The sequence below is a fragment of the Myotis lucifugus genome, unplaced genomic scaffold, assembly GCF_000147115.1.
Source record: "Myotis lucifugus unplaced genomic scaffold, Myoluc2.0 scaffold_27, whole genome shotgun sequence".
In the NCBI taxonomy this organism is placed as follows: Eukaryota; Metazoa; Chordata; class Mammalia; order Chiroptera; family Vespertilionidae; genus Myotis; species Myotis lucifugus.
In genome coordinates, this window is record NW_005871075.1 from 5,086,777 (window position 1) to 5,100,438 (window position 13,662).

A 13,662-nucleotide genomic window follows, 5' to 3' on the forward strand; every position below is an offset into this window, starting at 1 on the left:
GGCAGTCACAGTTCTCTCCCTGCAGGGTCAGAATGCTATTCAAGAACATGGAAGTCTACTCTGGTTTTCATCACGACCTTAAGAACTTCTAGTGACATGTTTTCACATTTTGGTCACTGTCAAAGGAATGACCTCAGGACTTGTGCTCCTGTTACAGATGGATGCAGAGGCTGAAGATAAAACGCTGCGTACCCGCTCTAAAGGAACGAAGGGTGAGTTAGCAAGCCGGTTCCGGGACACCGTGCCCACCACACCATGAAATATGGGTGTTCTGGTGCCCAGTCCCTGCCGTGCAGAATGATGACAACCTCCTCAGGACTTCTCCTCTTCTTCTTCTTCTTCTTCTTCTTCTTCTTCTTCTTCTTCTTCTTCTTCTTCTTCTTCTTCTTCTTCTTCTTCTTCTCCTCCTCCTCCTCCTCCTCCTCCTCCTCCTCCTCCTCCTCCTCCTCCTCCTCCTCCTCCTCCTCCTCCTCCTTCTTCTCCTTCTCCTTCTTTTTTTTGGTAGATCAAACTAGAACATTGGGTCATGGTATTGAGAGGCAGAATATTCCGAACCAGGAGTTGAAGGACTCAGAAGAGCCCAAATGATATAGGATGCTAATTTTTATGAAGTGCAATCATGAGTAGACTCGAACATCTTGCAAAACAACATCAGGGTCAGCGAGGGAAGAATGCTTCATGGAGACCTTCACATTATTGATGTGACCTTTAATGGCCGAGGGAAAAGACCAAATTGCTCATTTATTGCCAAAATGGGTTTTGATTTTTATGTTATCTGGCTTCGTGGCTCCCAATCTAAACTTAGTTCCAGTAAAATGATGATGTTTATTTTTTGACTGTCCCTGCTGGGAATTTCCGGCAGCTCCGCAAAGAAATGTGTGAGAGGTTTAATGTAATGGTTCTCCCTCCCTTTTTGTAACCAACAGATGGTAACGTAACATTGAAATAGAAACAGGCCCTTGATGATATCAACATCTGGAAAACAGGATTGACGTGCAATAATACACCTTAAGGAAAATAACTTTTATTATAATTAGCTATATTTTTGGGGACCCTTAATTTTAAATGGACAACTGCAGGTTCACCATGGCGTCTGAAAACACTCTGGGTAGCCGTTCCCCACCCCGTCCTCTCACCCTCTCACGGTCGGCCTTGCTGAGAAGGGCTGAGTCAGGTAGCAATGGGAAGATATTTTGGAAGCATTTTGGGATTCATCATTGAAAGTGGCTAATCCAATGGGAGGCTTTTGTTAGCTATGCTTACATATGTAGTCAAGGTCAGTAATTCCTGTTTGAGTAAAGTTCAGATTCCAAAATTTTAAATAAATTCCAGGATGATTTTTTTAGTTAAAATGTAATTATGTTTATCATTAGCCATGGTAACCAAAATACAGAATATGCTATATGAGATATGGGGCTTTACCTAAACAGAAATTTGACACTGTATTATTTTCCAGTTTTAGCTTTACGTTACCTTTAAAGTAATTGCATCATGTAGTCTAATATTTAGAATGCAGTATTTCTAAACATTAAGTTTTTATGAAGTGCAATCATGAGTAGACTCGAACATCCCATAAAATATAAATTTAAGAAAAAGAGTTTGCATCATTATTTAGTATAAGCTCAGGTATGCCATAAATATCAGAGTCCTAGGGACTGTATTTGGATTATTTGAATCTCTTGCTTAGACTCCTAAAAGCACACTACTCTAGCATACTTGGAAATTGTGGCTGTTTTAATTTGCAGTTTTTTTTTTACTTCAAATTCCTTTGGCACATACATATACATTCTTAAATAGAGCCAAAATGTTCTTCGAGAAATGAGACAACTGTTTCTCGTGCAGCATGAGTAATCTTTCAAGCCACCTGTTGTCTCTCTCAATATGCTGCTTATCCTTGTGTAGGCAGGTATTTATAAACATGGACTTCTTTAGTTCCCATCATCCCAGTAAGAAAAATCAAAGTTCTTTTTTTCTATAAATTGCTTATTTTGAAAGATGTTGATACTTAACATGGCTGATGCTTATCCTCCTCTCTCTAAGTATAAAATGTGTGAGACAAATCTTGGGACATATTCTTTAGTAAATCTTTTGTCAGTTTTATTTATATACTTGTTTAATGTCCATTAAAATGTAAATAGGGGTGTGGTGGGGTTTTTTTTGGGAAAAATTCTCCATAAGCAATAAAATGGGTTAAATTGATTTAAAAAATAATTCAAGTTCTTCATGCCCCTGTGATTTTTGAATGTATCTCTAAAGACAAGTATTCAGAAAGTCCAACCCATGACATCAAGTTCCCAGGGTCACCCTAGGCACTAAACCTAGAGTCATCTGTTCTGGGCCATATTCATTTGTCCTCTTGTCTCCAAGGAACCAGAACCAGAAAAGATCAACCCACCAGTGGGAACTTAAGTGGGGTCTATACTGACCATTATTGATCATTATGGCTAGGTAGGTGAATAATTTCAGTTGTACAGTTCTTGAAATTAGTAACTGATTTTTTTTTCAACAGTGCCAATGAATTCTCTAATCCAGGAGCTCAGGTAAGGTTTGTCCTACATTACTTTTTCTAATATTGATTTGCTTTATTTATTAGAATGTTTTGTATTCAGAATCCCTGTTTTAGTATGGGGAATGAGCCAATGGGTTTATTTCACGTAGCCTCTGTCTATATGCCAAAGAAGGGAAAAACTATTGATAATTAACCTAAAACAATTCAAACTACTCTTGTGATAACTAAACCCACAGCATTTTGCTGTAATGTGAGTAATTTTCCACTTTTCTCCGTAGAGTGTGTGCTGCCTCTGTGTACACACCTCACATGTGGTTTGTTTGTGCACTGATGGTAAGTGAAGAACTTGATTAATAGATAACCCAAGTCCTAAATTCTCTACTCTTTTTTTTTAATACTCAGAGATAATTCTATCAGGTAACCACGTGACTTTTTCTAATGTGACTGATAGCTATTGGGGTGGGTCCAAGCATTTCCATCTTGTATATTGTAAATGCACCTCAGGTAATATTCTGAAAAGTCCACCTTAATAGGTTTTGCAGAATAAACTCCAATTAGATTTTTTTAAACAGTATTATTGTGAAGTATGGTGTGGTTTTTAAAAAGTATTTACTTATTTATTTTAAATATATTTTTTACTGATTTCAGAGAGCAAGGGAGAGGGAGAGAGAGAGAAACGTCAATGATGAGAGAGAATCATTGATCGGCTGCCTTCTGCAGGCCCCCTACTGGGGATTGAGCCCACAACCTGGGCAGGTGCCCTGATTGGGAATGGAACCGTGACCTCCTGGTTCATAGGTTGATGCTCAACCACTGAGCCTCACCAGCCAGGCTAGTGTGGTTTTTTAAAGTACATATTTGAAAATAAATACATACTGCCAATACATTTTCTGTACTGGTGATATTTTGTAGTGAAATTGTGTCAGGAACAAGATTAGAACCTTGTCTCTGCTCTAGGTTTACTGTTGCAATCCCAGAAAGTCCCAACCCCGCTAACTAACCCACTTTTGTGAAAACAACAGTGGTCTGTATGTGTTCCTCAGGGAAATGTTTGGAAACTGAAGGATAGGTAACAGTGTCGGATCCACATTGAAATTGGTCATGTGTGCATTGACAGTTCACATAGTTATTTTCCCAGGAACTGTGCTCTGTGGTTTCCCGAAGCCAGGGCTGAGTTACTTCTGTGTCCCAGGATTCATTCTGTCAGGTTTGGTTCACCCATTTAATGGGACACAAATCTATCAGAACTGAGTACAAGCATTCATGCTAATGTCCTTAGCTGTGGAAATATTTGAGTAGGGAATCCATGGCCCTGCCTCCATTATCAATGTTATCACTGAGAGTTTTACATGATAAACTACTTTTTATAAGAGCAAAACATACAGTATACCCCACATTGAGGCAGAATGAAAAGATTGAATTTTCTGGCTCACTTAAATGCTTGCTTTTAAGATCTGTTCTCATTTAAAAGTCCTGTCTGTTTGGAGACTTTATGTTTCCTGTAGAATGATCAAAAGACGGTTACGTGATCAAAGGCTCAAAGTGGGTGAGATGTTTGCCATCGCGGGGAACAGTTTCCTACTGGTCTGCCACAGAAACTGGGTGCCCATGAGCCCACGGTCTGCTCGCCTGTGAAAGTGGTTGTGTTTTCAGCCAGAGTCTCTTTTAGAGACTCCAACTATTCGGAGGGGAGGGGAGAGGCCTTTTGAGTGACGTGTCTTGTATGATAGCATGAAAAAGAAAAGAGAATATTGAACAGATGAGTGTGTGCTTTGGCCAAGGAGAAATATGTAATTCATAGAGAAAAAGGAAGGAATTCATAGAGAGAAGCAACTTTGTGGGGGAAAACATGTTTAATAGAACTTTCTGGAGAAATAAGAATTACTATTTAAGTTACTTTATTAGCATTTATTATAATAATAGAGCTAATATTTATTGTGATCTTATTGTATGCCAGACATTCTTGAGCACTGTTTGTCATTTAATCCTCACAACAACATTATAAGGAAAAAAATGATGAGAGTTCCAATTTTCGGATGAAAAAAGTGAAACTAAATAGCTTATGTAAATAGCCCAAGATTTCATTCACCACTAGTTAGTAACCCAGACTTCTGACTCAGAGACCAGCTTCTCAACTCCAAGCCATGCTTTCTGTCCTACACAATTAACAGTACCTGCCTAGAATATAAATAAAAAAAGAAATGGTTCGGCTGGATTTTGAAATTCTATGCTTTAACCCTTATGGTGTGTCTCTCAAAGCTTAATTTTCTGAAATTCAAACAAAGAATATCTTTTAATTAAAAATAATAAAACAATAAAGTAATAAATTGTTCTAATTCCCTAAAAATTATTTTTATCAGATATTTAATTTTACCTAATTTGTCATTAGCCCAACTCAGAAAGCTGGTGATAATTGCTGATAACATTTAGAAACCAACTTAATTCACCTATTTTTCTTGAATAAGAACCTGTTTGTAAAAATTACTGATTACTGTTAATTTCATAGTTGCTTGTTTTCAACAGAATGATCATGCCTGGACTGAGTAGGTCCCAAGTTGCTGCTGAAATAGTTTAAATTGACCCTAGATATAGACCCTAATGATCATTCTATGTAAATTCTTGAAAAAAGTTCTAATTTACTTGTTAGGTTATATTTTTAGTGTCTTTTTAATTTTGTACAAGTTCATTGGCTACACTTGCTCCTTCAAATTTTTCCTCAGGTTTCTGGTGACCTAGAATCCAGAATTTGTTTTGCGTCTGAAATTTGAGCATCTTAGGCCATATAGCATATTTTCCTCAGTATGAGAGTTAAGGCTATTTTGTAGGGAATATTGGCAACTTTATTTAGTTTTCCTTTTTAGAATGCATTGAGCATGTTATTGCTTCTAGAGATACCACTTACAAAAATACTAAGCAAAAAGAAGCTAATTTAAATACACTATATTATTCATGACGCTAATAAAAATTGATACTGACATTCTCATCTCCCTATTATCCTCTATGTCAGCTACTATCATCACCATTAAAAAAGCAATTTATAACCACAGGCCCACCTTTAATCAGATTTCTTATTAGCATTTCCCAGTCTTTCCTCTGACACAATTCAGGCTACAGGTGGTGTTTGGAAGGCTCTCTTGGCACCTTTCTAAATCATGACCACTGTCTCATCTTTGCTCTTTTCGTTTGTTACTATTACCCTTAATCTGATCCTCATGTGATTGCACCTACTAATATTGGTAATTGTCTCATGCATTAGAAAAATGCTTTTATACCAGTCCAGCCCCTTTGCTCTAATTAGAAAACATATTCCAGCTTCTGAATGGCTTTCCTATGCTTCTGCTGCAGGAGGTACGGAAAGGCATGGGACAGACCACCCAATTCTGCCTCTGGTTCACTCACGTAGTCAAAAACCGCGTAGAAAGCACTAAACTGCCCTGAACTTGGCTCATGAGTTAAATGTGGATAATATCATTTGTCCTGACTATCCCGTGAGCTTTTATGGATCCAATTAGACACAGTGCATATTATTTCAACAATTCACTCAATAGGCACATATTGCAGGCCCACTTGATAGCAAATTCAATGCTAAATGCTATAAAAGGCTATGTAATACTATAAATATATGATAGCATTATAGTTAATGGAATGTACTTATTAAAGAACAAACTCTTTTTATTTATTTTCATTCTTATCAAAAGCCTCCCTAGTACATTTTAAGACACTTTCTTACCCTAGTAAAGATAGTACAATAAACAAAACGATCTCTCTGGAACGGTTGTCATCTTATGCCTCAAAGTTTCACTCCCTGTATATTTCCTCTGTTTTAAATTATGTCTTCATTTCAGAAAAAATACTATGAGGCTTATGAGTAAATATTCAGAGTGGCATTTCTCAGAAAGGAATCAGAACAAGAAAATATGCTTTATTTACTTTACCTTTTTTTTCTGTGATCAAATACTATCACAAGGATATTAACCAATGAGTTATAGGCATCTAAGGCACTAATATTTCTAGAAATCAGGCATTTTCTAACACTGACAAAATGCCACCACTGCAGGTTGCACATGAAAATTTACTTCACTGTGGCGTTCAGGTTTGCAGAGCTCACTCATAGAGATAATTTTTTTTACCCATCTAGCTTTTATTTTTTGTAACATAAATCTTTTTACATAGCAGAATTTGCCACTCTTGATTGACGAATGAATATTTCCTTCAATGTTTGTTCACCCAACCCTTCTTCTGTAGAGCGTAGTACTAGGTATTGCAGTGGAGATGAAATTAAAGGTATCCATGTAATAAACCCAAGGAATTATATAATATTATCATTGTGGGTGTTATGAGCATTCAGAGGGAGAGATCACTTCCAACTTGAGGATCAAATATAACCCCGGAGCTTGACTATTCAGAGTATCAGCTGGTTGGCATTCCGTGGGAGCTTATTAAAAATGAAGATTTTGGGGCCGCACCAGACCTATTGAACCTGCATTTTAACAAGATCTGTAGGCTATTAACATGTGTATAAAAGTTGGAGAAGTGCTAGTTTTTTTAGTCCTTACTTGGAAAAGCTAATCTTCAATGGTGTTTCTTTGGAATTTTCTTGATCTCTGAATTCTTGTTAATGATCATTGGCATTTCTATGTGATGAAGAGTAGCAGGATCCCAAACAGTTTTGATGGTGGCATAGCAAAAAGCACAAGCCTTGGTCTTTTTCAAGTCTTTGATTTGACCTCTTGGAAGTGTTTGAAATCAACTAAATCTTTCTTAAATACTTTTCAAAGGTCATTAGAAAGAGAATTTATATAAGGACACTTTTTAACACCATCTTAAATGCATCCATAGATGACTCTCTAGCCATCTCAAGTGTATTCTCAGAAAAGTTATTGTCTCAAACAAAATCCAAAATCTGTCAGCTTCCACATGTCACATGACTGTCTTGCTACTTTGATACACTGGTAACCAATATATGGAGGTTTCCTTCAACCTGCTGAGCACTTCACAATTGTTGTTTTGGTTGGTAGCTTCTCTTCCTAATGTGCTCTTTGAGAATCTCTAACTCAACACAAAGTTATTTAACACTGTTTCTTGTTTCTCATCAACCCTCCTTGAAGGAATGCATTGAATTTAATTCTCAAGCAAAACACTTCATTTCTTGTTATTGTTTAAGTAAACTATAATCATTTGAAGTCCCATTTCACTTACATGATATGTTTGTAAACAGTGTTTCTGACATCTTGTAATATTGTTCTTGCTTAAAGTGTGAACTGAAATAAATGTCCCACAATGTTGACAAATCAGCTCCCTACAACCAAGACATGGTGTGCTTTAGCTTCTAATATTTTCTTTCAATGGGTGACTTTCATAATTCTGAATGCAAACCCTCACTTAGAATTTGACTGGTTCATGCAGTGGAGTGAACAATGGGGTAATCGCAGGCCTGGGTTCCGGGCTCTATCCGTGACTAGCTGAGTGACCTTGGAGAAGTGTTCAAATGTCAAGTCTTGCTACCTTCTTGACTAATGAAACCTTTTTTCTAGAAAGCACCTTCAGTTCTGGCCTCTAAATTCACCTCCCTGTCCCATGCCCCATCCCTTTCCCCCATCTCAAAGCATAGCTAAATTTAACTTCTTGTTTTATTCAAATACTAGAGGCCCGATGCTCGAAATTCGTGCAAGAGTAGGCCTTCCTTCCCCGCTCTGGCACCCGGAACACTAGCTTCCCTCGAAACCCCAGCTTCATCTGGAAGGTCATCCAGAGGACGTCCGGTCTAATTAGCATATTACGCTTTTATTATTATAGATATCTCCTGAGTTTATCTTTGCCTTTGAGCCTCTCTTTCGCTATCTTTCACTTGCTTTTTTTTTCATTGCATATTTTCTCTCATTTATATTCTCCTCCTTGAAAGAGAATGTACTTTTTTTCCTAAGCAGCCCCTTCCCCCCAAATTTTGTTCTTCCAATCTCATCACCATACTGTTTTCTTCAGGAAATCCATACCTAAGGATATTTCTTATTTTTCATTTTATAAAATGCTCTTTCCATCTCAACTCTGTTACAGGCTATTCTGGCAAACTTCTTCCCTTCATCTTCTCCCATTTGGAATTTGTTCTCATACTTCAAGGCTAATGATTAATGTCACCTCCTCCATGCATTCTCCCCATGACCACCCAGCCTGATGGATACTTTTTTCCATTGTGTACTCAGAGCTCTTCTTTTCCTGTCTGTCATCAAGCGCTTATTACATTTAATCATAACTATTTTATTATTCATCTCATCCATCTGTCCACTCATGCAAAAGAAAGCAGATCCCTGCCTTGAAGTTTACAGTTTAGTTGGGAAAACAATAAAAAAGGAGCAAACTATAAAAAAACAACCCCACTTTAATCATATATAATTTTTCCTTTTTGATACAGTCAACATTTTAAGGATAAGAAATCTATTTTATTCAGTTGTGGCCCTAGTACATGATGTCCCTTGAGAAATATTTTAATTTATATTGTCTATCAGTGTTTTGAGAATAAATAATGCAATTAGTAATTCATTGTAAAGGAATGTCTCATTTATCGATTTTCTATAACATCTTTAAAAGGACTGCAACTTTTTGCTTCTAAATTCTTAGATTATTTCACTAGGTCTGTCCCTTTAAAGTCAAGACTGTTTGCTAACAGAGCTTCCACTGGCCCCTTCACTACAGAACAGCCTCCTCTAGCTATAATCATTTCTAATTCATTTTCCTACTGCCAATAAGTGTTTTCCTCTACAAATATATTTCCTGAAAGTATCAAATAGAAAAGTGAGGGTCTCTTGATTTTGTAAACCGCTCCCTGGATCTCATTTGGTCATTTTTGGTCTCGAAGAGAAAACAAAACTGGAATAGAAATGCATCATGCCCTTTCCTGGGTTTGCTTGTATGAAGGGATCAGCCAAGTAAGTCTGTGGACAGGAGTGGCCAGATGCCACAAGATCAGAAAGTAAAGCCACGGCTGGATATGTGAACACAGAAGAAATCGAAGGCTGAGACAGCAAAACACAGAGACTGTAGATAAGAAAGAATACTTTTGGGGTTTTATTTAAAGATCCTCACAGTGGTTCTCAGCCTGAGGCATGGGAACTCACTCCATTGGAGTGGGAGGCACACATGGGGTTTTCTCTCAGAGTTGGAGTGGGCAGTGTGTCTCTAGGGACTCACTCAAACTCAGGGCCAGGGAGTGAAGCTCGGGGGGCGGGGGGAAATGATTGCAATATGCCCCTGGGGTTTGCTCTTCATCTCTCTCCCCCTGTGTGAATAGAGAGGCTTGAGATACCTGGACACCCAAAGTGTTCATGGTCATTGCTGCAGAGCCTCCAAGGTCCCCGTGTCCTGGTGGGTGAAAGCCGACACAAAGCCTTCTGTCTCTCCTGTAGGATCACGGCTCTGAGTGTCTGAAAGGCAAGTCGGGCAGGCTCGCTCTCCATGGCCGTTTTCAAAGAAGTGTGACTTCCCAACACAAATGCTCCCCGATTTCCTTTTACCACACGGACTGTACCTTCTTAGTGCTCATTGCTAGTTCCCCCTCAACACCCCAATCACCCACCACACTCACTTCTTCCTAATCTCCCTGCCTTCCTCCATTCTGACCCCTTCCACCTCAGACACTTCCTCCCTCTCTCTAATCTTCCCCTCTTTTTGTATGGCCTGTCCTTCTTCTGCAAATTGCTACTCTAACTGTTCATAATAGATCCACCTTTCTTCAAGCTGGGAAAAAAATTCTTTTGAACATTGAGAAATATCTATAGTAAAAACAACAGAAATCGTCAGGAAAAAAAACCTGGAGAACAATGAAAAGGTCGACATTAATAAAATCTGTTCTTGATGACAAATATAATGTGACTCTCCTCACTAAGAAATAATACAAATATAAATAACACCCAATAAAACTATTTATACATGAATTTCACTTACAAGCAGCAAATGTCAAAGAGAAAGAAGCCACCATATTATATTATAATATGCAAGGTATGATTATCTATCGCATGAAAAAACATTTAATTCTTACATCAAAAGCTTAAACTTACATTAAGCTCCATTCTCTGTCATTCTCAATAACCCCCCAGCGTCTTCTCCTTAGGAAGAGTTCATGTATGTACATCTTGGGAAAAAGAAAAAAACATGTTCATACTAGAGAACAGAAGGACACCTATACTTCATTCATTACGGTACTAATTAGGCCTTTGTGCTTCCTGATCTTGATTTCCCGCCCTACTACATTAACTCAATTTTACTTACGTGGCCCTGGTTTGAGTGTTTCTGGGAGGGATTGACCCACAGTAACAAAGAAGCGCCAAACCCCATCATTAGTTAATGATTTTTACTTTGTGAATAAATGAGATCATTTTCATTTATAAAGATGTATCTGCATCATACGCATAATAGGAACTTGATACTTGATCGATTTGGATACGGTAGAGTAGAGATAATGTCCTTATGGGTTGATCACAATAAACGTTTCCCCCTCGGACTTCTCTAACTCATATGATCTTGAGTTTATTCACATGATCACAAATTAAATATTAACCGCCTTTGTCATTTTTGTTCAGAAATAATTTAGAACAGACCCTTTCCTATGCCTACTTTACAATCACGATCACTTACTCCACTATGATGTCCCCATTCAAAAGTGAGGGCTGAAATCGAGATTTTGAAATGGAATTTCGCCAGCGCCTGGATAGTGGTTCTGCATTCTATTCAACAAACTTACAGTTCTCATTCCCGTTAGTAAGTGGCTGCAGTTCGCTCTGACCTCTAGGTTTTGTGAGGAAGTGAACTGTTTCTTCTTTCATTAGGAGCGTGCACGAAAGGGTCCGGCTCCTCCTCCCACTGCACAAAGTGCTTGCACAGGGATGAGATGAGGCCACACCCCCCTTCCCCCAGATTCTCCATGACCTCTAGCAAGCCCCCGGCACTGTGCTACACACAACTCTAGAAAGTCTAGACCAGGTGCAAAGTTAGGGAGAGGACATACCGGGTGTCATTATTCGCCAGAAAAATAGACTAGGATGTTGACGGACTAAATGGCAGGGTGAATGACGGTTTTTTGCGTCTTTCATGAAGATACTTGTATTTAAGATTTTTTTCCTTTCAAGTTTGAGGTTTGGGGCTTAAAACCCCTTTTCTGACAGAAAAAAGCTGAGCCAGCGTGGCTGGTTCTTCCACAGGAAGCAGGAGGGACTCTGGCAGACTGCGCAGTCCTGTAGACCCAGCCCAGGGAGGAGGAAGGAGGGGGAGCACCTTCCATCCCCCTACTTAAGCAGTGCTTTGATCTTTTGCTTTTTAAAATTTAACCATTTTTGCAAGCATAATATGCAACAAAATTTCTGCTGGCAGCACAATCTATAATAATAAAAGGGTAATATGCTAATTAGACCGGATGTCATTCCAGACATCATTCCTGATGAAGCCGGGCCGGAGGGAAGCCCAGGTCCCGGGTGCCAGAGGGAAGCCGGTGCTGGGGCCAGGGAAAGGAAGGCCTACACTTGCATGCACCAGGCCTCTAGTAATATCTAATAAAGAGGGAATATGCTAATTGACCCTCACACCATCACAAAGATGGTGGCACCCACAGCCAATAAGGAGGGAATATGCTAATTGACTGCCACGCCCTCAAAGATGGCAGCACCCATAGCCACAAGATATGGCACCCAGTCCCCTCAGCCCCGCTGGGGTGGCAGGCGCGTGGCAAGGCCAGAGCCCCCCAGTCCCTTTAGCCTCCCAGCTGCCTAGGGCTGGCCTGAGGCACAGGCAAGCCTCAGATGGTGGCTGCCCAGCCACTCAGGGCCACCCGAGGCTCAGGTAACCAGGGCCAGCCAAGGCTTGCGCTGCTGGCAGTGGCAGCAGCAGAGGTGTGATGGGGGCATCGCCTTCCCCTGATTGCCGGGTCGCCTCCTGCCCCTGAGGGCTCCCGGACTGTGAGAGGGGGCAGGCTGGGCTGAGGGACCCCCCGCCCCCATCCAGTGCATGAATTTTCATGCACTGGGCCTCTAGTTTCTATATAAAATTCTTTGAAATACTGTGCGAGAGAAATTAAAGGGGGGTACATTTTATTTTCTTCTAAAACTAGGTATTTGTGAATGTATATGGGCTTATCATATGCTAACAAAAATACAGTATTTTTATCTTATTATGAAATTTCATAGCTGTCATTCTTATTTTATTGTTAGGAATGCTAGTTCAAGTAAAAAAAAGTTTCAGATGATTGACAAATTAAAGTAAAAAGAGTCATTTTAAACTCGATTTTATACTTGCATTTAACCTGCATTGTCAAGATGCTGTTCTTATTCAACCACGTTTAATTTTTAGCATATCCAATCTGTAATAGGCCAACTAAGAAGCTGTTATAAACATAACTTGCCAATGATGTTTTGTGGGATGTCTTGCTCTCCAGGCCCCTGTGGACTGTGTTATGACAGAGAGCAGTAGAATTTGCACAGTCCTCAGTAAGGGTATAGACCTACATTCTTTTTCTTATTATTGGAGTATTAACTGACCCTGGTTCTGCGCTCTGATAGCGATGGGAAAGAATGTATTTGTCCTGTTAGTGACTACAAAACACATACCTGAGTCTGTTAATCTGCTGAAGTAAACATCACATATTTTGGTCTAGCAGAAAGGACTATTATTTGTTTGAGTTTGTAGCAGTCCATTGTTAATCACCAGGATCAATCTTATTGGGGTCCACTCTTGTAAATTTAATGGAAAAAATGATAGGGACCACCCACCAAGCATTTTCTAAGTTCTAAGGGTGGCACTCACCTTTGCCATGCCTTCTAGAATATAATATTGTAGATTTACTATTTTGGTGCTGGGAAGGGAGAAGTTTTAGAGGGTCCCACTTAGGGTTCCTACTTTATTAGCTAAGAAGCCAATAATTTTTTTTTTTTGCATTTCCCTGGAGGTGAAAGAGCCTGAGCACCTCATCATTTGTGTATCAGTTCTTTTGTGATGTGCTTGCCCATGGCTTTTGCTACTTTTTAAATCAATTGTCATTTTCTTAATTATCTGGAAGATTTTAAAAGTATTCTGTATATATGAGTTAGAAGAAACTTTTCCCACTTGGTAGCTTACTTTTTTTACTCTTACTGGTCTTTAAAAAACCGTTTTGAAGGGTATAATGGAAGGAG